General features: G+C 39.5%; 1 protein-coding gene across 3 annotated transcripts in view; it reads left to right on the forward strand.

Annotated features, from left to right (window-relative positions):
- Positions 1 to 25924, forward strand: part of GAS2 (growth arrest specific 2) — a 124100-nt gene that overhangs the window by 95934 nt on the left and 2242 nt on the right. The gene's annotated exons all lie outside the window — the stretch shown is intronic.

A 25924-nucleotide genomic window follows, 5' to 3' on the forward strand; every position in this document is an offset into this window, starting at 1 on the left:
TAACCCTTTAGCAACTCATAGATTTTCATTGGTAACCTTAATGGAAATCAAATCACAATGCTGGTCTGTGCTTTTAGCCAAAAATGTGCGAGTAAACTCCTTGAGGTTTATAATTTAATTCAGTGTAATACAAAGTCCAAAAGTGTAAAATCAGCAGGAATTATTTTTAATATTTTGTAACAAAGTAGTTCTCGACTTGAGATATCTAGATTCCCTGTGTCTTGTACTTACAGAAATGGGGGTTCATAGGCTAATTTTAGTATCTCAAAAAGCAAAATGGAACTTGTACCTTCATCAAAGGCAAGGGTGCATGAGCTCACCAAAACATTAAGCTTTAGGTCAAATCAGTATAATAATCGCTTCTTTATACTAATCAATGGATGTTCTACATAGCATTTTTGTTTGTTTTTGATTAGTTAAAATGGGGACTAAGTTATTTCTTAATGAATAATTTTTGCAGACAAATTCTCTCAGCATGATATGTAAAAAGAAAGCAGATTTTAGAATAAAATATAAGATGGAGACCTGATACTGTTTGGTCACTTTGAGTGAGTCATGCAACTACTGTGAGAATGAATTTTCTCAACTATACAAAGGGGATTAGTGATATCTATGACAGAGTCATTGTGGGAGCTAGAGAGGAAAGCTAGCCCAGCAACGGGCACATAGTCGTCACTTCATTAAAGGATGGTTATCATCACCATCATCATCCTCCTCAAAATTATCTCATTCCATCAAAACATGGGGGTTTAAAAGAAAATTAAAGTAAATCACTTCCTTAGTTGAGAACTTATTGGGTAGCACTGTTTGAAGACCCAACAAAGATAAGACTCAGCTGATGTGGGCAAAGCCAGCTTGAGCAAGTCATGATGTTGTTAAAGGGCTCCTGGTCACCATCTGTGAAAAGGAAAGTATTGGATGCTGATCTGTAAGGTACTTTGTAGCTTAGATAGTTTATACTCCTCACCATACAACCAAGACTTACCCTCCCCAGCTCTGCCTTACGTGGACAGTGATTTCTTGCAAGTCACTGCTCTTCAATGAGTCTAAGTTTCCTTATCTACAAAATGGATATAGAAATATGTGCCTTCTGGATTTGTTGCATAGTAAGAGCCTGGTATATAGTAGAAATTGCTTGAACTGTAAGTGGCGGCTGATCGCTCTAAGGAGTCCACTCAGCCCTTCTCACAACCAAGGTTTCCTAGGCTCTTCACCTTCCTGGCTATCCTCTCTGGGAGCACTTGAAGCAGGCTCTATCCTTCCCCCACTATGCCTGGGAATTGGACCCAGTCCTGCACACATGTTCTCAGAAGGGGTCTAGGTCCTCTGCCTACCTTTGATCTCCACTCTCCTGTAAGGGCATTTAACCTTCATTTCTGAGACATCTCTCTTGACACTCTTTCTCAACTGGTTGTTGCCTCTAACTGTGAGGTCTGAGATCATGGGTTAGAGTCATTTGCAGACCATATTCCATCAATTGGCCTGGCCACAGAAGGCTCCAGTAAACCTGAGACAGGCAAAAGCCTGTGGTTAAATTGCAAGGACATCCTTCCTCTTGGAGAACAAAAAGGGCAGGGGGGATAGAAACAACTCTAAAATTCTTCTGTCACACTCTAAATGCTTCATCTTCAGAATTCTGAATGACAAGGACAGCTTGTTTGGCCTGCGAGAGTCGTGGCTGTTTTATCATCTAAACCCAACCTACTCTGTGTATCACAGACTCACACTGCACAACAACCTTGCTGATGGAAAAAAAAAAAAAAAAGCCAACCCACACACTCAGAAAGTACATCCTTGCAGGCTGGGTGGACAAAGAAGGTCAGTGGCATAAGGCATCTAGTGCCCTCCCACCCCCTCTTTTTCTATTAATCCTGGGTGGGTGGGTAGTCTGTCCTCACTCACACACTCACTTAGTCTCTCTGATTCACTCTGACATAGTATTCTCATTGGAAACTGTTCTTCCTTGCTCCTGACACGTTCCTACTGTATCAGGGCTGCCAGATGGCAGCTGCTTAATATTTAAAAACAATATTACATACAGAACAGAACAGTATTCGTGCTGATTAAAGAACTTTGCTGATGTCTTGGTAACGAGGGAATGCCCCAGTCACCTCCACAGCTGTGCCTTGACACTTTGTATGGATTACAAGGTTCTTTGGGAACTCTGCTAAGTGTGTCTCCACCTTTACTTTTGTTACTACATTGCAACACTTGGAGTTTCTGCTCTGAGCTCTCTGCCATTCAAAGTACTGGATATTATGCCACCTTCATTGGAAGGGTTGTTAGCTTCCTGAGTACCACTCTTCAGAATGACGTGCCTATTGGAATATAAATGACAAAACAAAGCAACAGACAAACAATTGACATAGATGGTTTTACTTTTATGTGGGAATTGGCATGATAATTCTGGAAGATATCAACATGTTAGCACATCCAGGAATTGCCTTCATGCTGATATGGACTATGAGTTATATGTAGTGATTTGAATGGATTCTGAACACAATGAGTACAACACATAAGTGTCAGACCTCTTGAGAAAGTCCTGTAGAATGACTTAGTTTTTTCATGGGGAGGTTTGGTTAAAACCCAATGGAAACCAGAACAACAGCAAAAAAAAAAAAAAAAAAACCCACCCTCTCGTCTTCCCAAAGGCAAGCCACTTTTCTTGTGCCACCTCAGAATAGTTTAAAATGTTCCTAATTATATCTCATAGTTATGTTAAAACAATCACAAAGCTTTTCAGACCTTCCTTCATTTCTAAATTCAGATCTGCGTTTACCTCAGTTGAGTTTTAAAAAATGGGAAAAGGAGAACTTTATCTGAACTGTCAACATCGATTTGTATTTTTTAAGCAGTTGAGTAGATAGAAGTACTGGTAGAGGTAACTAAGTAGCCTTGTGGTGGGTTTTTGAAGATTAACTAATAAGACCAGCAAGGGATCTCATCACTTAATAAGTCACTGTCAGTCCGTTTATCCACTTACCCACACAGCAAAAGGTTGTCACTTGTTCATTATGTGCAAGGATCTGTGTTCAATAATAGTAATTTAGTGTTAGTATTAATGATAAATCACATCTCGAGATGTATCTTGGACATTTTGCTGAAGTCCTAGAGGATAATCAGTGATGTAGGACAGAAATGATTCTAACTGTATCTGCCATGAACTTCTATGAATGTTGTTGGCCTTGCATGGAAATGCTGTTTATGGAAATAGACAAGAATAGGTTCCTGCCTTTGTCACTGAAGTCACAAAATTGACCACAAATGGAATAGAACACAATTGAGTGGGACATTAGCAGTGTTGGTGGGCTGCAAACTTGTGTCTCCTTCAGTGGCAAACATCACCTTCATAACCTTCTCCACAGCTATTTGTCATTTTCAGTTCTGTCTTTGAGGACTTACCAAAAAGTGAGAAAAGCCTTCTCAAACTACTCAAAATTTGACTCTCATAGTCACTAGCCTATGGATTCTCAGTAATAGCTATGTATTAGAATCACCTGGAGACCTTTAAGAAAAATACCCTTCATGAGAAATTCTGATTTAATTTGTCCAGGGTGAGCCTGGTCATCTGCATTTTAACATGCATCCTAGTAATTTCCTTCATTTTCCCATATGAATTATTTTCCCTTAACGCCATGAAATGGGCACAAGCTGTTATTACAACTGATACATTTTGTAGCACTTAACTTTGGTGAGGAAGAATAGATATTAAGACAAGATCCCTGATCTCAAAATGCTCGCAGACTTTGGGCTCTCTGAAATGTATAACATGAATCCCACTTCTGTAGTTCATTATGCTGTGTTACCCTGGCCAAGTTGTTTGATCCCTCTGATCCTTGGAAATTAAACTACAAAAAAAAAAAAAGCTAATACTTTCCCCATAAGATTGTTAAAAGTATTAAGTGAGATAAAATGCTCAACAGAGAGTGACAGATATTATTGGATTCTGTTCACCAGCATTATTATTATAAATGGCATATGTATAATTTATATAATTACATACAATATATGCAATTTATGTTCATATAATATGCATAATTGTATGTCTACATACCCACATACACACTACATATTTGTTACACAGAGAAACAAATATTCAAGAATAAAAGATTTATTCAGAAAACAAAAGCAGCTTAATAATTTTAAATCCAATAAAAAAAATACAAGGCAATGGTGAGAAATGTTGGGGAAAAACATGTTTACTTCTTTTGTTCCAAGAGAGTTTAAACAATGCAGCACTAAATTTTTCTTCAGGGATGAACCCACGCTCTTATGTGCTGCTTCCCCCTGGTGCCTAGATTCAACAACTGCAATTTTGCTACGCGTTCCCTTCGTTGACAGGTTTTTCAGGGTTGCAAAACAGCTTGGTACCTTGTTAATTATTTTGAAACAGATGTTAAATAACGTTGAGATGTGTCTGTGGGAATTTATTTGTTCCCCTTCCCTTTTCAACTATGTAATAGCTGATAGCTTCAGACCCAAGCAGAATGGGTTACTGGCTCCTTGCTGGTCATGTGGCTTGTCTGCCTTTAAGGTGTCAAGGTGTATCTACAAAGTGAAATGGTGTACATTTCCTCCTCAGCTCTGCATTTTAGCAAGGCGCTGCTGACCTACAAGAAAAAGGAATGTCCCACTTTTCCTCTATTATCACTCTTATTATTCCTATAGGAAAGTGTGATTTTGTGAGAGTTTTGCATGTTATTTAATCTGATGAGAATTTTTTTATAGGAGTGGTTTAAATATGATTTTAATCTAACTTCATATGAACAGTCATATGATAATAGAACAAGGTTTCTCAACTTTGGCACAATTGACATAGTGAACCAGACAGTTCCTTTTTTTTTTTCTTTAGTGACATATTCTGATTGATTTTATTTATTTATTTTTATTTTTGGCTGCACTGGGTCTTCGTTGCTGCGTGTGGGCTTTCTCTAGTTGGGGCGAATGGGGGCTACTCTTCGTTGCGGTGTGCGGGCTTCTCATTGCGGTGGCTTCTCTTGTTGCAGAGCACAGGCTCTAGGTGCGCAGGCTCAGTAGTTGTGGCTCGCAGGCTCTAGAGCACAGGCTCAGTAGTTGTGGCACAGTGGCTTAGTTGCTCCACGGCATGTGGGGTCTTCCCAGACCAGGGCTTGAACCTGTGTCCCCTGCACTGGCAGATGGATTCTTAACCACTGCGCCACCAGAGAAGCCCCCAGACAGTTTTGTGTCGTGGGGGGCTGTCCTGTGCATTGTAGGAGGTTTGGATGCATCTGTGACCTCTGCCCACTAGATGCCAGGGCAACTCCCCCTTCTAGCTGTGAAAACCAAATACGTCTCCAGAAGTTGCCAAATGTCTCCTGGGTTGAGAAACACAAATGTGACAGCATGTTATGGTAATTACATATGAACAGGTGATTTTTATACTTTTTAGTTAAGTCTAGGGTTTGTACTAGTTAGAAACAGATTGTATGACACCTGGTGAATTGTCAGAAAATTCAGTCAATCTATTCATTAATTTATTCACTCACTCACTCATATATTCAAGAAAGGCAGTATCATATATTAATAAGTGGTCTGAGTTTGAATCCAGCTCTGCCACTTACTAAATTTTGTGATTAAACAACTTGACATCTCTCGGTTCCATTTTCTTCAACTCTAAACTGAAGAGAGTAGTTATATGTACTTCATAAGATTAGTATGAAAATAAATGAGATGTTGCCTTTAAAGTCCTTAACACAGTATCTACTAATTAGTAATTGCTCAATAATTGTTGGTTATTGTTTCACATATATTTTTAGTAAATGCTCTGTGCCAGGGATGATGCCAGTCACTAGAGAGATAATGCTGGTTAACCTATTTTTCCAAAATAGATTAACGTTGTGGTGGAGAAAGAAATTAAATAAAGATTTACATAATTATTTTGATTGCTATTGTGATAGATGAAGGAGAAGAACATGGCCCTATTAGGTGTCATTTTACTGGGAATGATACTAACATGACAGAGATGCTTTTAGAGAATCAACTGCTAGTCAATAATCAATCAGCTGAAGTAGAGAAAAATCTTACTTCCTGGAGCCGTATCATGGCCCATAGACTAAAAAACCTATACCACCTTATACACTCTGAAATTAATTAGCAGAAAAGACATATGTTTTACCTCTGAAATATGTTTTACCTATGTTTATAACTCAGTTTTATGCTGAGTTATAAAATAAGAGTTCAGAGTGAAGGTTTATTATAACACGTTAATTATGACAAAGTGTTCTTCTAACTTGGCATGATATACAAGCATGGACCTCAGAACCTGTCCTGGAAGTTGCTCTAAAGGGATGAAATGTTTGGCAAGGCAATTTGCCTTTTGTGTCTAACTTTTCTCTGCTGTCAAATAGGGAATGTATACCCTTCCCATTTCATCTACCTTACATCATGTCATGATTCCCACCTGGGAATCCAGGGTGCATTCTGGGAAGAAGATAACATCAATCCTGGGGGGTGGGGGAATGAGGTAATTGGGACACTATGAAAAATATTCTATCAGGCACAGCCCACTGGCCCAGGCCACCATCTTTAGCCTGGACTGCTGCAACAGTTTCCAAGCGGGCCTACTATGTCTACTCCGTCCTCCTTTCTATGTAGTCATCACAGTGCAGCTAGAGAGTGCTTGTAAAAATGCAAAGACCTTATTTCCCCTCTCAGAGTATGTAAAAGGCTTTTCACTGAAGTTGGAGACCAGAGGCCTTAAATGGCTCTACAGGGCTCCTGCCTGGTTCTTCAGGCTGGTATGATGACACTATTCCCTTTGTTTTCTCCAATGTCATCGCCACATACACTCTGTAGCATCTTCAGTGAGTCGAGTGCCCCACATCGGGGACCAACTTGATTCCTATGTCTGGAATGTTCTCTGTCTACTACTGCCCCCAACTTCCTTTGACAGATTAACATATACACATTTTTCACAGTTCAGCACAAAAGGTTCATCTTCCAGGCAGCCTTCTTAGACTTCCCAACACTGTTAGTTTTCCTTTGGATGTATTTGGATTGCACTTGATTACATGTAACAAAAGAAATGCGTTGATGGTGCCTTAAACTTCATAGACAGTGAAGGTCAGAGATTACCGCTGCTGCTTCTTCACCAACACGGTATCCCACTTAGTACATGGGCTTTTTACATCTTCTGCTCTGCTGCCCTGAGTGTATTGGCTTCCATGTTCATGTTTCTTCCCTGTGGTTGTAAGATGGCTGGGGACACTGGTTCTGAGTTTAAGACAGGAGGAAAGTGGAAGAAGTGGTACTGGTAATGACTTCCTTCTGGAGATCTTCTCATCCCTTGTTGGCCAGTAGAGTTATATAGTCACCCCCACTGCAAGGAAAGCTGAGAAAGTGGGTGTTTTGATTTCTCAGTCTCTAGCAAAGAAGCAAAAAGAAAGAAAGAGATTGAGAATGGCTGCTGAGTCCGTTAACCTAAATTGACTTTCAAAACATGATTTTTGATCCCTTAGCCCGCTGGAATGATCCTTGATGGCACTCATATTTACGTTTATTGGTTCAATGTCTGTTTCCTCAGTAGACTCTAAGCTTCATGAAGGCAAGGATGTATTGGATTTATTCTATATGCTTTCTGTAGTGGTTAATATATTATCTACCACCTAGTAGTTGCTTAATAAATATCTTTTGAAAGAAAGAATAAAGAGTGCAAAGGACCTAGTTGGCAATGTGGAAGATAAAATGTTGAGTGAGACTCGGTGCTCACAGTAAGCATTTTACAAGAGATAAGGCAAATAAACAAGTCATTATACTTAAAAAAAATTTTCAAGAGGGCAATTCAAAGGAGGGACAAATGGTATCTGATTTGGAGATAGGAAAGTATGAAAGCATCCAGATAAGACGTAGATTTGGGATGACTTTCTATATGTCATCAGGGAGAATGTATCCTATTCAAAGAAAATGACAGTATTCAGGAAACAGTGAGTGATATAGTTTGGCTAATGTCTACATAAGGTAGGTATATATGGGGAAGAAAGCTGAAGAGTTGAGTTCAGGCCATATTTTAAGAACCTGGAATATACGTATCAAAGATTTCTCAGTACACAGTAAGTTCAGTCCCATAGCAGTGTGTACGGTGGCCCTGAGAAGAAGGGCAGAGAAACTGAAAGCAATTATTGTTTGTTCAAGAAAGAGAACAAAAATCTGATAATGGTAGATGGAAGTAAGAAAGTATGGAACTGATTTGAGAGATATCAGAAATTAAAGCCTCTTGAGCCTGGCAACGTCTTAACTTCTTAGTGTGGGCTGGCTTATCAGCTATCTGTCTTGTTTTGAGTCTGTACTGCTCGTCCCCTCTCCAAAGCCATGTTCTCTGAGACATTCCCCAAAGCTTCCTTTGCTCCTCACTAAGGTTTCTTCTAGCTCATTCCCAAGAATAAACCCTTTCAAATCCTGAAATCCCATGACCTCCTGGTGTCCTAACCCCAGGCTAGAGCGATTTCAAGATTAGGAGTTGAAGCATAATGTTCATAATTTTATGTTGTCTCTTATAAATCAAAATAAAGGTCCAAGGATGGAAGAGATAACTTATGAAGTTACTTGAAGGTGAGAAGGCACCAGAAAGATCAGTCAAGTTGTCCCTTTCTCTTCACCTGGATCCAAGTCTCAGTCATTTCAACTCTTTCCTAAATACTGTAAAAACCTCTTATCCAATCTCTCTTGCTTCAAGCTTTGACTTTTCTATGGATCTGCTGGAGATCTTTGAGCAATAGAAATCTTGTAATGCCAATCCCTTGCTTTAAACCCATGAGTGGCCCTCCCTGTCCCATGTGTACAGAATTCAAGGTCATCTTATTCTTTTTTTAAATTTAATTTTATTAATTTATTATACAGCAAGTTCTTATTAGTTATCTATTTTATACATATTAGTGTATACATGTCAATCCCAATCTCCCAATTCATCCCACCACCCCCCCACCACCACTTCCCCCCTTGGTGTCCATACGTTTGTTCTCTACATCTCTGTCTATTTCTGCCCAGCAAACCAGTTCATCGGTACCATTTTTCTAGGTTCCATATATATGCATTAATATACGATATTTGGACTTCCCTGGTAGCGCAGTGGTTGAGAGTCCGCCTGCCGATGCAGGGGACACGGGTTCGTGACCCGGTCTGGGAAGATCCCACATGCCACGGAGCAGCTAGGCCCATGAGCCATGGCCACTGAGCCTGTGCGTCTGGAGCCTGTGTTCCGCAACGGGAGAGGCCACAACAGTGAGAGGCCCACGTACCGCAAAAAAAAATAATAATAAAATAATAATAATAATAATAATAATAATAATATACGATATTTGCTTTTCTCTTTCTGACTTACTTCACCCTATATGACAGTCTCTAGGTCCATCCACGTCTCTACAAATGACCCAATTTCTTTCCTTTTTATGGCTGAGTAATATTCCATTGTATATATGTACCACATCTTCTTTAGCCATTCGTCTGTCGATGGGCATTTAGGTTGCTTCCATGAGGGTCATCTTATTCTTGATCACTCTTTACCTCACTAGCTGCATCTCCTAACAGTCTCTCCTCATCCTTCTCACATTTTAGCCATGATAACAGTGAACTACTTGGTGTTATGTTCAGATTGTGCTGCTTTATATTTCTGTCCCTCTGCATGTGCTTTTCCCCCAGCCTGGGATGCCCTTCTAGCCCTTCTTTATCCAGTGAAATCCTACTTCTCTTTGAGACTCAGATCATTTCCTCCAAGAAATATTCTCAAGAACTCTTGACCCTCAAGACTAAGCTGAAGGTATCTCTAATATTCTTTCATAACATCCTTTGCAAACCTTTATCAGCATAAACTTGACAAAGCTATGTGGGAGATAATTTAAATAATGTTAGAATAAAAGGATCAAATAGGCTCAAAATGGAAAGAAAAGAAGACAAGTCAGGCAAGATTAAATACTCTCCTGAAGACCTCTTAGGATATGGGAGAGACAGGGAAGAAAGGGTGGTAGACTTGAGAGTTAAGAATGAATAGATGGTGAATGTGCTGAGACTGGTTAATGGAGTTTTATGAAATTGCACAAAGAGCTTGTAAAGGTATAGAGGACAGGGAGAGCTCTCTAAATGGAAAATTAGGCAAAGCGCAGAGAGGAGGGCATTAGGTAAAGATGTCACACTTCAAAGACCACTGCCAGGCTGATGTAGATGGAAAGTACATCTCAGCTTGTAGGCCTCAGTGCTGAAGTCTTCAACATCTCAGACAGTCATGCTTTTAATAACTACTTAATAGGCAAAATATGGAGTATCCATTTCTGAAGGCCACTGATGTGACTTGAACATTAATTACAAAATTTTTGATTTTGATCTTGCAACATAAGCTGGTTAGATGCTGGGTGGCATGAATCACAAAATGACAGAAAAGAACTTTGAGTGGCCTTAAAAGTTATTAGAACAAACAAAAGAGGACATTTAAGACTGAAGAAGGAAAGAGCAGAATCAGGGCGACTTACATCATTAGTGGCTTTCCCTCTTTTAGACCTACACTGCAGATAAGGGGATGGCCTCAAACTGTCTACAGTGGTGACATTTTTATTAGCAAGCTAGGGACAGAGTCTGTATCTGAGGCCCTTATATTCACACACACATTACCAGAGGCTTAGCTGAATTGGAAACAAAGCACTAGGAAGTACAGACTAGATTTGCCACTGAGGAGTGGGTATTGTTGCTCCTTCAACATCATAATTTGACTTGGAATAAAAGGACACAGGAAAGTGTTTATCAGAAAAACCACGATTTCCCATTGACATGAAGAGGTATAGCTGTGCAGGTAGGTTCCTGAAATATGTGAGGACACTTGTGTAAACAGAAACATGTCATCATGTGCAGTGGGTTGTTGAGGAGAGAAAATGAAGTGGAACCCACATGACTGAGGAATGGTTCTGTGGATTTTGTGATGAGAAAATTCACATTATTTAAGACAGATGGACTAAACCAGAAAGAAAGTCTTCCATTGCTCCAGCCAGGCCCTAGTTAGACAAACAACATCCCTCTAACAATAGTTGAAGGAAGAAAAGACATGGTAATGGGGATGGATGTATATATATTTATATCAGCTGGGATAAATTTATAAAAATTATTGCTCTAACTTTTATTGCTATAACATACCTGTACACACACCTCACACACACACACATGCATGCATGTATGAAAGACTTTAAAAAATCATGAGTATAGGGAGAGTGGGAGGGAGACGCAAAAGGGAGGGGATATGGGAACATATGTATATGTATAACTGATTTAATAATAATAAAAAAAAAACATTTCCTCTTAAAAAAATCATGAGTAAAATTACAGAAATGAGAGAATAGAAATATAAAATTATGGAAACATAAAAAGAAAAGATAGACTGCTGAAAACTTTCATGGAAACTTTGACAGACAAAGAGATACCTCAATTCTTGGAGGCAAAAGTGAATTTAAGAGCAAAGAAAATCAATATGCGAGCTTTGGAAGTTCTTGTCTGAAAATGGTGAATTTGAGCAGTTTCAGGTGATCGTTTCCTAGGGTATTAGTTAGGTGTGGCTTTTATCAAGAGAGTGTGTGTCATCCTCCCTATGGGAACCTCTGGGTGGCCCCATGGAACAGTAGGCTCATTTGTAAGTGAACATATGACCAGTCCCTGAATCAAGGGTGGGTAGACACAGTCAGTGATGAATTGTTTAATTGTTCTGCACTTGGTCTTTAGGAAGACTGAATAATTTGAAAGTGAGCTCCAAACTTCACCTCCTCATATTGGAAAATGAAGGCTGGAAATAGAGTATTCAATAAAGAAAGATTTTTGAGTTCAGAATAGCACAATCTATTTAAAAGATGTAGCAAAGAGTAACTGTGTGGAAGATAAAGATAAAGATTTTTTTAAAAGCCATATGCAAAAGTAATATTTTTACGTATATGTTGGTAAGTGAGATTGGTGTATATTCTTCTTCTATGCTCTTGAACTGTTTTAATAGCATGAAAAACTGAAAGGAAAAGCAATACTTTTGTGCCTCGGAGAAGGTTTTTGGAGACAATGAGGTTTACAAGGAAAGCAGTGACTGGCATTTAATTAGCGTGGAGGGAGAAATAGGAAGAACCAGGAAGCATGATCTTGGAAGGAAAGTTTCCGGAAAAGAAATGCTAAGGCTTTAATTGTAGACTTATAATTGTTCAAGAGTCAGAAAGAACAGGGGAGGATAAAACAAACTATAAGGAAACAATGCAAGTAGCAAAGCTTTGCCCTCCTAAGTTCATGTAGCCATCTTATCTGAGGATATTGTGATGTTTTTGTTTAATGTTGGGAGAAATCCAAATATGTATATTATGAAAATAACTTTTAAAGTAACATTAGAAGATCAAACGAAATGGTGGTATAAAGGATTTTGTAAACCAAAAAGTCCTAATAAAATGTTAGTAAACATTTGAGATTAGGTAGCCAGGTTGGAACTCAGGTCTGAATACTCTTCCATTATCTACTACTCCTGAAGTATGTCAAAGGGGAAAAAAGATTCATGATTAAATTTGTAGTGATTTCAGGTAAAATTGTATCCTTATATAGTGAAGTATATGAGAGCCTGCCAGCGAGTTTGCAAAAGAATAATAAAGTTTTTATAGCAATAAAATAATTTTGTGGATAATAAAATATGTTTTCTATGTTGATATTTTAGAAATTCCATTTTTCCCCTTTTAGTTTTGTTTCCTTAAGTAGCAGAACTGAGGGTTTTAAATTAAATTTTAATTTTTGTAAATATATATATATCTAGTTAATAAAGTGGTGCTGTAAGACTTATGTTCAAAAACAGCAAAACTGCCCCATCCCTTTCTACCCTTTTCCATTCTTTTTCTCCCGAATTTTCCCTAGAGGCAGCTAGTTTCACCTCTGGAAGCTGTTTCTTCTTTCATGTGTCTCCAAATTTCTAAGTTATGTAATTATGCTGTTCTTCCTTAGTTTCTAAATTTTAGACATTTTCTATGGTCTGCTTATACACCCAAGGTAGCAAGAGCAGGAAGATGACAATTTAGCAATCTTAGGCTTCCGCCTAACCCCCCAACACACATACACTTTCCTTCCTCCTATTTGCTGAGCATCATTGGTGGTACCACAATGTTGGTCAAATCAGTACTGTAGTCAGTATTTACTTTATAATGGTCACGTAAATATTGTAGTGTGCCATGATTACTTTTATTTTTTGTAACCATTTTTATTTTCCTTGAAGTCAATAATGTCCTGTTTTTGGTCCCAAATATGACCAAGAACCCCTATCAGATCCCCTGAAAGAACTGTGAAGCCCATCACGATGATCGTGTCGCAGGCAGAAGCACCAGTTCATCTGTTGGTTTCATTTCTGGCCCCTCCACGTGTGTCCTCCTCCCCCAGATTGGCCTCACAGTGTCATCTGAGACTTTTTTTTTTAACTTACTTTGATGTTTTTTAAACTTGCTTTGATGGTGGATTCCCTATTTCCTGAATCGCGTGTCTTCTGAGGATTACTCCCTTGTTTTCTTAGAGTGCGCCTGAGAAAATGTAATCATTCATTCACCCAACATATATTTATTCAACATATACTCTGAAACATGCCGTGTTCTGGGAGTTGAGGATATATCAGAGAACAAAACAGATGATACCTGGCCCCCTTGAGGATCTTATATTCCTGTGAGTGTGTGTGTGTGTAGGGTCATCAGATTAAATACAGGATGCTCAATTACAGTTGAATTTCAGATAAACAACAGATACCTTTTAGTATGAGTTTGTTCTAAATATTGCAGGGGACATACTAGTACTGAGAGAGTGTTTGTTGCTTATTTGAAATTCAGACTTAACTGGGTGCCCTGTATTTTTATATGATACATCTGGCAACCCTAGTTGGGATGGATTCTACTGTCTAAACAATAAATATAATAAATATGTAAATTATAGAGCTTGCTAGAAGTGATAAGTGTCATGTTGGAGTGGGAAAGGAAAAGTAGAGCAGGGTAAGGCAGGCTGGGAGTGCGGGGAGCAGAGACTGCAGTTTTAAGAGTCATTAAGGTCAGCTTACTGAGGAGATGAGAGATTAGCAAGGGCATGAAAGAGGTGCAGAGTTAGCTCTCCAGCTGTCTAAGGGAAATGTTTTCTAGGCAGAACGAACACCAAGTCAAGAGTGTGCCTGGAGTAGCTCTGGAGTGTCTGAGAAATAGCAAGGAGACCAATGTGGCTGCATCAGAGCATATGAAGGACCCCGTGGTAGTGCATAAAGTCAGAGAAGTAACAGGAGTTCAGGTCATGGAGGAACTTGGAGGCTGTTGGAAGGACTCTGTAGTGTGTTCCCAGTGAAATGCGGAGCCAGGCGGTGTTTCGAGTGGAGTTGTGACACAAGGTAACTTCTGTTTGAACAAGATCCCTCTAGTTTCTCTGTTGAGAGTGTACCGAGGGGCAGAACAGGAGCAGGAAAAGCAGTTGGGAGGTTATTGTGGTAAATCCAGGTGAGACGAAGGAACCTTAGGATGAGGGAGATAGCAGTGGAGATGGTAAGAACAGATTGGATTCGGATTTGGGATGAACTTTTCCTCTAACATTTTATTGTGAAAAATTTTCAAACACAGAGAAGTCAATACCCATAGAACTACCATCTGGTTCTACAGTGAACACTTTGCTGGACTTGCTTTATCATGTATCTGTTCCATCTTTCCATCCTGTTCCTGAGCCCTAGTCTGGAGCATCTCTGATTCAATTTCTACAAAGAGAAACCTTCAGTCTCCTGCTGTGATGATGTGGTCATTGGTACCATGGACATAGTCACAGGCATAGCAACTCTGGAGTGGGGTGCAGTAAAAATCTGGGGGCTAGATGATCCTTATATTGATTTTCAGCCATTTATCTTTTTTTCAGCTATATTTCTCTCCTTACCTGATGGAAGTACCTGACGACTTTAAAACCTGAGTTTCCTGTAGTTTCAAGGCCTGATCTGACTTGCTTCGCTTTGTCAGCTGCCATTTCCAGTTTTTAGTTTCAGCTCTCTCTACCTTCAGTCAGTTATGACTCATTTATCTTTTTTCCATCTTCTAAAAATGTCTTTGACCTTTTTTGTCTACTGTTATATCCTCTTAATTTCTCTTTGCCCTGGTAGCTTTATAACACCTTTATTCCTTGCCTTTCATTTGAATGGGGCTTTGAGAGAAAGGAGACTCAGGTTTTCAAATATTTTGTCAATATAAAAGTTCTGAATATATTTAGTAATACTTGGTTTTCCACTTTAATGGGTCTACCAATATACTAAAGATACATTAAAAACAGGGGCAAAGGGCTTCCCTGGTGGCGCAGTGGTTGAGAGTCCGCCTGCCGATGCAGGGGACACAGGTTCGTGCCCCGGTCCGCGAAGATCCCACATGCCGTGGAGTGGCTGGGCCCGTGAGCCCTGGCCACTGAGCCTGCACGTCCAGAGCCTGTGCTCCATAACGGGAGAGGCCACAACAGTGAGAGGTCCGCGTACCGCAAAAAAAACAAACAAACAAAAAAAAAAAAAACGGGCAAAGCAGTCATTTTTCCAGTGTCTGGATTCCAGACACTGTTGTTACTTTTCGGGACCTGAATTGCCACCTTTGGCAACGTTAACCTTTGACTCTCCCAGTACTGATTCCAGTTTGTTGAGTTTTGTTATCAGTACATAGACGAGAATGGAGTTCAGATAGAGTCAGACAAACATGGCCCTGTTTGATTAGTGGAAGCGTTGAACTTTCATTGCCTCTTGGAGCTCAGCTCCCCTTCCTGAATAGATGTTGCATCTTTGGGGTAGATGAATTCTAGTTTCAGTTGGGTATATACCAGCTACAAATCCTTCCTCTAGACAACTGTTCCCTTTCCGGCACCATCATTTTCCAGCTCGTTGCTTTCACTATACTGAGTATTCTATTAAATATTTATCATAACTTTGCCTTCCCTGTCTGAAATGGTGCCATGGACTGGTAATTAGATTGCGGCTAAGGCTTCTTAATTTCCTTTGGTGCAGAACTGGGAAAATGGAGACCTTACATAACGAGGAGATGAGAACTGACAGACAGTTGGCAGTAAGGGCCCCTGCACATATTTCAAGGCAGATGCAAAGGGAACTTTTTACCAGTGAATGGTTACATTCATCTGCTAGCTGCTCTTCTCATGTTTGCTTCCAGAAAGAAGCTACTGAGAGTCATTTGTCTACATTGAGCCTGGGAATTAAACTTTTTACCCCTCCAGAGGGAAACAACAAAAGCAGGCCAGGAATATTTTTCTGGCCAGCCTCAATAGCCAGAAGGTTTCTGATTCAAGGCCCTGTTCATGCTGAAGGATTGGCTCTCATCATTAGGACACTGCAACAGTTCACCCTTCAAATGAGGGTTTGAGGATTACATTCCCCCTGCTGTAATTTATTACTGAAGACAACAAATCACAAAACTGGGAATCAGGAGACTAGGTCTGTGTTCTTGCTGAGTGTCCATGAGCTACCCACCTAACCTCTTTCTCCCCATTTGTGCACTGTGAACAAATATTAACCTGCCAAACCACTGGGCAGGTGTGATAACAAAATGAAATGATTTAAGTGAAAGTATTTTGCAGGCTGTCAGAGATTTCTGCTCTACAGTTTCCTTTCAGAGTATGGGGCCCAGGGCAAAGCACTCTGGGTGTACCTAATTTTCAGTATTTTTGTATGCGTTAAACAATCAAGTTCAAATTTAAACAAATTCTTCCAAGCATGTATTAAGTTCCTTTATGTTCTGGGTCTGGGTACATTGAGAGCTGGGCGATATGATCTTAAATGGAGACATCATAATTTGACAACACCTATTCCTAAAGAAAAGAGGTTTGTCCATGGGAAAAGTCTAGGTAAGAACTCAGACAACCATGACTCCTGGTGAAGCCCCTTTAGAATGTATAGTTAAGGGGTACTGAGTATTGCCTTCGAGGTCAGAGAAACTCAAGTTCAAATCTAAACTTTGTCACTTCCTAGCTAAGTGACTTTGGGCAATTTACTTCACCTTTCTGAGCTATCATTTTGTCATCTGTAAATGTCGATAATAATGCAAGCCACTTAGAGTTGCTACAAGAAGTAACTGAAATAAAATCCATAAGGAGCTTATCATCATCATCACAATAACAGCATTATTCTGTTAATCATAATTATAATAATGGCAGGTTGCTATTGAGTATCATGCCCCAGGCAATGTGGCTAAATGCTTGCACATATTAATATCTTTATCCAAAAAACTCTATAATCATTTTACAGGTGAGAAACTGAAGCACAGAGAGATTCAATAAATGTCTTAGGGTTGTACAGCTAGTTAGTGGTAACCATACCTAGGCAGTCTGGTAAAGACAAAACAGATGGTAGCTTCTGCTCTGGTGACTGTAGTTCAAATCTCTGAAGCGTTATTTAGGAAAAGGGCATAATAAACAAAAGGATGGTTAGGTAGATAAAAATGAGACAATAAATTTGAAAAATTCTTTGTAAACAATAAAACAATAATTCCAGAAGCTTGTTTATTTGGGTAGTATTTAACCATTTATAATTTCAAGTAGCTAGAGATGTTGAGATGAATCCCCAACCTTTGACAAAAAGGAGCCTTCCTATGTCACCTGTGGTTAACAGAGCCTCCGCTGCCCTATTCACAGGCGACCTCATCATGTATCTTGAAAATGCAGGTTTCAGCCTTTCCACTAGGGATTGAACACCTGCCATCTTACTCCTCCAGGTGTCAGGGTACCTTAGGCAGAGAGCTGAATTCCCAGTTGCCCAATTTTCAGCGTATGCCATTTCAGTATAACATTAGATGATGACAGAGTCTGTTGTCCTATAAATTAATTTAACACTCTTTATCTGGATGACTGCATTCTAAAAACAATATTTCACTCAAGTTATGAGGGCTTGTAAAAACATACTGAGCAGGGTTGGAAACGTATGATGTCCCAGGAAGCCAAACTGATCTAAATTTAGGTGGGTCGTCTCCTCTCCTCAGTCCGTGTCAGAGATGGTTGCCTCTTAGAAGGATGGCTCAGGTGGAGAGCAGTTCACAGATTGGGCAGAAATATGAGCCACTGTGGTCAGTTAAGTGGGGAAGGGCTTAATGAGAGTGACCCCAAACACTTAAGCATTGAAAGAGAAAGAGGAGGGGGTGAAATTTTTATCAAGTGATTTGTTACTATAGTGAACAATATTTTTTTTAAATATGCATTCCTGGTGTTATGAGAATTTGTGAAGGAAGATAACGAAGAGAATAATATACTTACTTTTGGATTTATTCAGGATGCTTTCTTCTTTTCTCCTTCTTTCCCCTTCTCCTTTCTCTCTCTTCTGTCCATTGCTCTATTGATTCTAATACAATCTCCCCCTTTTAAATATGATCCCTGTTAAAGCTTCCTTCTCTGACCCAAAATCTGTCTCTCTCAAAGGAATTCTTTAAACAATGTTTGATGTGGATTATCATTCACATCCTGGTTTCTTTTTTTGTTTGTTTTAGACTCTTCCTTCTAAAGACAAAGCATTTCATCTTTTCTTTTTCCTTATCTTTCCATATGTGATGTTTTACATAGTACATATGGTAATAGTTGCCAGGTATACAAAGCTGAATAGGATGTGACCCTTTAGAGAGGTCAGAGAGATGGACAAGAAATAAGGCAACAAAGTATTGTAGGTGCTTTGCTTGAGGTCTGTGCAGGAAAATCTCAAGGTCCAAAGAAGGTAATCTAAATGTCAGAGAGTGCAGAAATATTCCAGAAAGGCAGTGATGCCTGGATGGAGCATTAGTAGCTGTTAACGTTGTTCATTCATCCATGTAACGAGCATTTATTGAGTGCCTATTATGTACTTTTCACTGCCCTAGGCCCTCAGGGCATAAAATTTAGCAAGGAATAACCTTGTCTGGCACTCAACAAATATTTGTTGAATGGCCAATGGAAGAGACTCACTTTAATTCACCCGGTGAATGTGGAACGATTCTCTGCATGTAGAAAGGGACGAAACTTTCAGGGGATTCTAAGGAGTTCAGAATATTTGTTGGGTAAATAATTTGGAAGGTGGTCATGGGTACAGAAATGTAGGGCCACAGTATAGTGCATAGTTGTGCAGTGTGCAACCCGCACAACAGTATGTGATCATTAAGGCAAATGAGAAAGAAGGTGGGAAAGGAACTGGACTGTGAAGTGCTTGGTGTCTCAGGGTGGTTGTTCTCATGGGGGCAGGAGAGGGACAGAGGTAGAGGAAGGGATATCAGAAACACTGGCAAATTGTTTCCTCAAATTATGTGTTCTTCTGCCCACCCTAGAGATGTAGATCCTGCCCCATCCCTACACGCACAAGCACACATGCCCCTGCATGCTCGCACGCTCACACCCTTGCTTTCCCAGAATCTTTGCCACGGGCTTTTGTTCTGATGAGAAAGAGTCATATTCCTCAGATGGACTGGAACTAAAAATGGCTGAGAAACACTGCAGACAATGGAGAACCACTCACAGGTCCATTGCAAGGCAGTAGCCTGATCAGATTTTCCTTTTTCAAAGATCACTCTGGCACTGGAGTGGAAGGTGGATTAGTGAAGTGTGAGAGATGATGAGGGCATCCTGCTCGAAAGCTTTCACATCCTCCGGGTCTAATGATATTTGTATTCAGAGCACTTGAGAGACACTCCTGCTTCCCTGCATTTTCAAGTTCATGGGCAAAAGACTCAAATCAGAATGAAAGAGATGTATCAGTGTTTTGCTGAGAAGGTGGCGACACCTGAAGCATTTCATAGGAATTATGATTTAGGACAGATATGAACATGCAAGCGGATCTATGCTGGGGAATTAATAAAATAAAGCTACCAAATATGGACCTAAAGCATTTAACTTTAAATTCTGCATACCTAAAAGACATTTCCTGTTAGTTATTTATTTTTGTTGGTGGTATTTTGCTTGTTTTTTGTTTGTATAATATAAATTTATACAACCTGGTCACCTTAAAAACCAAATACATTACCAGAAAATCCATAATATTTCCTGGCTCTCTTATGTGACCATTTTTTTCGTTTAGTAAAACATATGATTTTCTGTGATCCATACATAAACATCAGCTCTGCCTTGTCAACAAAACGTGAGTCGAAGTAATTCTGATTAATGTGCCCAAGAAGAAGAAAAATACATACTTTTTCTTGCTTTAAGTTCTTAACAACTGCACATAATGTGATTGCAGTCTGTCTCTCCAATAATTAGAAAGGAAAAAAACCTTCTTCCTGAAGTCCTGTTATCACACATCATAAGAGCCAGACCACTAGACCCCCTGATACCGCAGTGATCTCAAAATTTGTAGGAAGCTATTGATTAATCATTTCTACAACTTTTTGGATTTTCCATTATGTTGTAAGTTGATATAAGAGAATTAACTTATTTCCTTTCAACCCATTTTTTTCCTTTAAATTAAGTATCTGGATGAGTTACAGAATTTGTTGTTTATGGGATAGTTTGTTACCTTACTGTGTTAGGAAAATAAGATTGAAAGGTGGCTCTAGAAAGTGGGCTTTAGGTAAACATAGTGTAGCCTAACAAGATGTGCACTGAATCCAGCAAATCAAATGACTTATCTGACATGTTATAAACCACTACTGGGTCAATATACTAAGTGATTCATCCACCTTTCAAGATTGGATTCATTTTTAGAATAATAATTTTTGGAAGAGTATAGCTGTTCAATTGTAAGGCCATGTACTAGATTGGGAGTAAAAGAGGTGTGATTTCTAGCCTGGCTCTGGGAAACCCCTGTGTGACCCTCTGTCTGCCAGTTTGTACATCTGTGAAATGACAGCATTGTCAATGACCTCAATTTTTCTATCCTCCTTAATTCAAGAAGGCATATTTGTAGATTATCTGGCACATAGTAGGTGCTCTAATATTATGACTCTGTGTCAACTAAGAAAAAAGTTTCCCTTTTGCTGGCATATGAGAAGAGACCTACTAAGAAAACAACACATAGTTTAATATCATAATAGGACAAAGGCAGAAATCAAAATGCCCTTGGTAAGAATGGGAGTTCTTTTTCCCATTACTAGAAGAAATTATTAAAAAACAAAAACATAACTTTGAGACCTACTGATTCTTTTCCCTGGGCAAGGTATGTATGTCACTCATAGACATCAAAAAAGAAAATGTTTACAATAACCCAGATCTGCTTATGAAACTTCATTAAGGCCTTTGGGAGAAATGTTGAGACAAGGTTTTTGTTTTTTGTTCTTTTCCCCTTCAGCATTGAGAAATGTTGCTAAATTGGTAAAGAATCTTCTTCCCTTTGTTAGAATCAGGGACATGGTGAGGAATGAGGTCAACTGTAGAAAATAGCAATGTTAGAATAGGCCTAGTATGCAAAAACTACTGCTTTGCAATGTGCAGTGTTGGGGAATATTTATAGCAACTCTAACTTATTTTTCTTTACTCAAGAGAAGTGCAACTAGCACAGGGAGATCAACTTGATGCTTTGTGATGACCTAGACAGGTGGGATAGGGAGGGTGGGAGGGAGGCTCAAGATGGAGGGGAGATGGGGATATACGTATACACATAGCTGATTCACTTTGTTGTACAGCAGAAACTAACACAACATTGTAAAGCAATTATAATCCAATAAAGATATTTAAAAAAGAGAAAAATGCAACAAACAACATAGAAAACTACACTGAATACTCAATTCACATGTATATTAGCCCTATTAGCCAAAACAAGTTATCTTTTGGATGAAGAACACAAAATTGTTCAACATTGTGAAGCATTAAAAATAAAGGAGCCGTAAAATGCACACTGAACAGAGAATCAAAGCCCAGTTCTCCTTATGCCAACAGATACCTATAAATATATTTTATTGTATTACCTGTACTTGACACATATTTATTTCTGAAATAATTAGGGCCACTTAGAGGATAACCTTCTTAAATTAAATGCAATATTTATTTAAAGTTTATTAGGACATAAAACTATAAATCATTTTATGTGAGCATTTAATCTGCTTAAGCAAATTATAACTATTTCTGACATTGATAATTCCTTGCCTGTGCTAAATTATCTCTTGTAAGTAACTAAGCAGGTATGAAAATCCAAATCTAGGAGCTTTACAGAATAAGTGGATATGGTATAATAGACAAAAACAAAAGGATTCTTGTCCCAGTTCTGCCACTGATTTGTTGTGTGATCTTGCACAAGTTGTTTAAGAGCATCAGTTCTTCTAAGAGCATCAGTTTTACTATCTATAAAATGGGAGTAATACTGATACTGATATCTTAAATTAGGCAAAGTAAGTAGTATGGAAAGATACAAGAAAAGGAGTACTATATGGTTACACTATTGACACTGTTCTGAGATCACATATGTGAGAGTCCAAACATGAGAGGTACATCATCACTCTTTTCAGAGAGCTCCATATTATTAAAAGGGGCATACAGGTAAATTAATAGTTACAACTCTGTAGAATGAGCAAAGCAGTGAAGTCATGTGTAAACTAAACAGCACATGTCAAGAAAGGATTTCCTTATCAATGAGGGGTATGACCCTGGAAGATTTTTTCAGGTGGAGGTGATGTTTGAATTGGGGAAATGTTTATGGTCCTGGTGAGCAGGGAGGGAAGAACAGAAAGGACGTTCCACATTTAGGGGCAAATGTGAAAAAACATGAGAGAAAGAGTATGTTATCTGGGAATATAGAACTACAAGTATTCATGGGTCCCAGGGCTCAGGGAAGGGATGAGGCTGGCAGGAGTAGTCACGGAGAGTAACATATGCAAATAAAGTGACTCACCCTACAGGAGAGAGGGAGGTAGTGAAAGTATTTAGGCAGGACACATCACACTTGCACTTATGGAATTCCATTTGGTGGCAGTTTACTAAATGGATTGGACACAGCAAGCCTGGAGGCAGTGAGTCCTCTACAATAGACCAGGGAAAGATGAATTCCTGAACTAAATAGTGGCAATGGTAGCAAAAATCCTGAGAAACATTTAGTGGGAAATGAATGTTTTTGGTATCTGACTAGGTACAGAGGCTGCTCATGTCACCAACCCTATGATGAAAGACCTGTGAGGCCCTAGTGGAAGGAAGAGAGCAGGCTGCCTTTGCATTTGGAAGCTCCAGGAAGAAACAAGGGCTAGAGTTATAGTTTGGGGACACAAAAGTAGATGGCAGTGAAAACCATGAGGTTGCAAATAGAGAGTGGTTAGACTGAGAAAGGCAGTAGAGAAAGGACAGATAACTTCAGAATCCTCTGGAAAAGCAAAACTTAAAAATAAGTAGAAGAAATACAACTTGTGAAGGGAGCAGAGAGAGAACCCTCAGGTAGGTATCAGGAGATCCAGGAAAGAGAGTCTTGTCATGGAGAATAAAAGAGTAGGGAGTTTCAAGGAAGGAGTGTCAATACTATCAGATACCTTATTTGAATGATCAAAGAAGACAAGGATTAGGGACAGTCCACTGGATTTGACAATTCTAGAAGTCATCTGGTTTTCTTTCTCATGCAGTTAAGCAGAAGCAATGCCTACTGTTGGTTGGACAGTAAATAGGAAATTAGAAGTGAAAACATTGAGTGTAAACTTAACTGTCAGGAAGCTCAGGTGTAAGGAGAAGGTATGAGAGCAAAGTAGACTGGGATGAAAGAAGAAGAGTTTTCTTTGCAGAAGAGTGGGAGGGGCTTGGATACATTTATTTCCTAAAGGGTAAGGACCATTATACACTAAATTGGAAAGAGAGAGAAGAGGGATGAGATGTTTGATGTAGCTGGGTTCTTCATGAGCGGAAATGGGGATTAGGACAGGGGGGAGGACTTGACCTTGAACAGAAGGACTTATTTCTGTGACAAGAAAGGCAGGGTAAAGGATAAATGTAGGTTGGACTGAATTAGCCAGTGGAGGTACCAAGAGAGAGGAAGCCATGCCTGATAAAGATGAAGTCATGGTAGACTGATGAGGATGAAATGGGTAGTGTACTTGAGAATAATAGAGAGGAATAAGAAATGGGATTGACCAAAACAAAAAATAAAAGGCTTAATTAACTGCACCTGGTCTAATGTCACTAATCTCTGAGGTGGAAGGGGTTCTTCCCGAAGAGCTCAGCAGCTCAGCCCTGATTTAGGAAGAAGATTATACACTTAATCCAAGGTTGGGGTTTGGCACAGTAAATGCTGTGAAGGGAAGGAAGGGTTGAGAGCAATTTAGTTTATAGCAGGTTGATTTGCTTTTATGTTAAACAATAGGGATTTTGTTTATGGACATGAGGTTGGCATTCGTTTCTTCCTTTTTTTTTTCATGAGACTGAGCATGTTCTAAGAAAAGGCGTGGAATTTAAATCTCTACAATCAGGCTATAGGAACACCTGTAGCTCTGATATCTTAATCCCAAGCTTGAAACTTGTCCAGTTTGACCATTGGCTTTCTTTGGGAAATTATATCTTTGCTGATTAGCTATAGGAAGATTCTGGAAGACGAGATGGGCAGAAATTTAATTCCTGTGTTACTCACATTCAGAATGACTCTGTTTCATGTTGAATCCACTCTGCCTTGTCCTATGGATTCATTAAAGAATCTGCAAGCAGAGTTTTTACCTTCATGATCATATACTCCAGGCTGAAAAGCATTTCTGTCACTGTTTCCCAGAGTTCACTAATTGTTTAAAAACTCTTCTGGCTGGCGGTTCTTTCTGGTTGAAACAGCCTGCTTACAGTCAAGTGAACTTGGGCATTCTGCCAAGGACATTCATACCAAGGACGTTTAGAGGCAATTCTTAAATGTAATTTACAGGGCTAGGAGGCACCAGAACGTCAACAATAGGCAAAAGCAGTGCTCTTGGAACAATGGGAGAAAGGGTCAAAGTGCTATTTTGACCCTGGCCTTTGCAGTTTTTGTCCCAGTAACTCCCAAGTTTTGAAAACAGGAAGTAGAGGCACACCCAGGAACTTGTGGCAATGAAAATAGGCCTGTAAAATTATAAAAGCCTTGATGGATTTTATAAGGAGGAACGGTTGTGGGAAGAGTACTAGACTGGGAGTCAGGAAATCACATTAAAGATCTGGGCCTCAGTATCTTCATCCTAAACAACAGGAACATGGTACCACTGGCGGACCTGGGGAGGCAGAATGGTTATAAGCTAAATCCTGACTCCTCCTATCTGCTTTATATTTCATGGGTTCCCACTGAGTTTTTATTTAATGAGTAGATGCTGGTGCTAAAATAAGTTTGAAGCCTTCTTGTTAGAAAATGTTTCCCCAGATACTTTCTATTCTAAAATTCTAATATTCTAAGTGAGAATAACAAGTATAGTTACACTTAATTCTCATGAGTCTAATAGTTGTAATTATTGTTATTCAGCATATTTTTATTACTTTCCACGATATTTGATTTTGAAAACTGCCTTATGTCAACCCCATGTTTCAGGATTTCTTACCTTGAGCCTATGGATGGATTTTTGGGAGTCTGTGAAAGCCCTAAATATATATGCAATATTTTGTGGGGACAGGCATACAGAAAGAGAATCCAAAACTTTCCTCAGAATCTCAACAGCTAAGGGCAAAGTCTTCCCCCACTGGCTAGGAGTCAAAAAATCCAGATCTGGGGCTTCCCTGGTGGTGCAGTAGTTGAGAGTCCGCCTGCCGATGCAGGGGACACGGGTTCGTGCCCCGGTCTGGGAAGACCCCACATGCTGCAGAGCGGCTAGGCCCATGAGCCATGGCCGCTGAGCCTGCGCGTCCGGAGCCTGTGCTCCGCAACAGGAGAGGCCACAACAGTGAGAGGCCCGCGTACCGCAAAACAAAACAAACAAACAAACAAAAAATCCAGATCTGAAGGTAACACAGAGTGAGAGAAATTCAGAGAGATTTCATAGGGTCTTCCACGAAAAGTACTTACCAAACCCCTCCCAAACCCATATCCCCTTCCCAAGATTACATTGCCATTGTGTGTTCATCATATTTCGGG

This window comes from Mesoplodon bidens (assembly GCF_964165515.1).
Source record: "Mesoplodon bidens genome assembly, chromosome: 7".
Classification (NCBI taxonomy): domain Eukaryota; kingdom Metazoa; phylum Chordata; class Mammalia; order Artiodactyla; family Ziphiidae; genus Mesoplodon; species Mesoplodon bidens.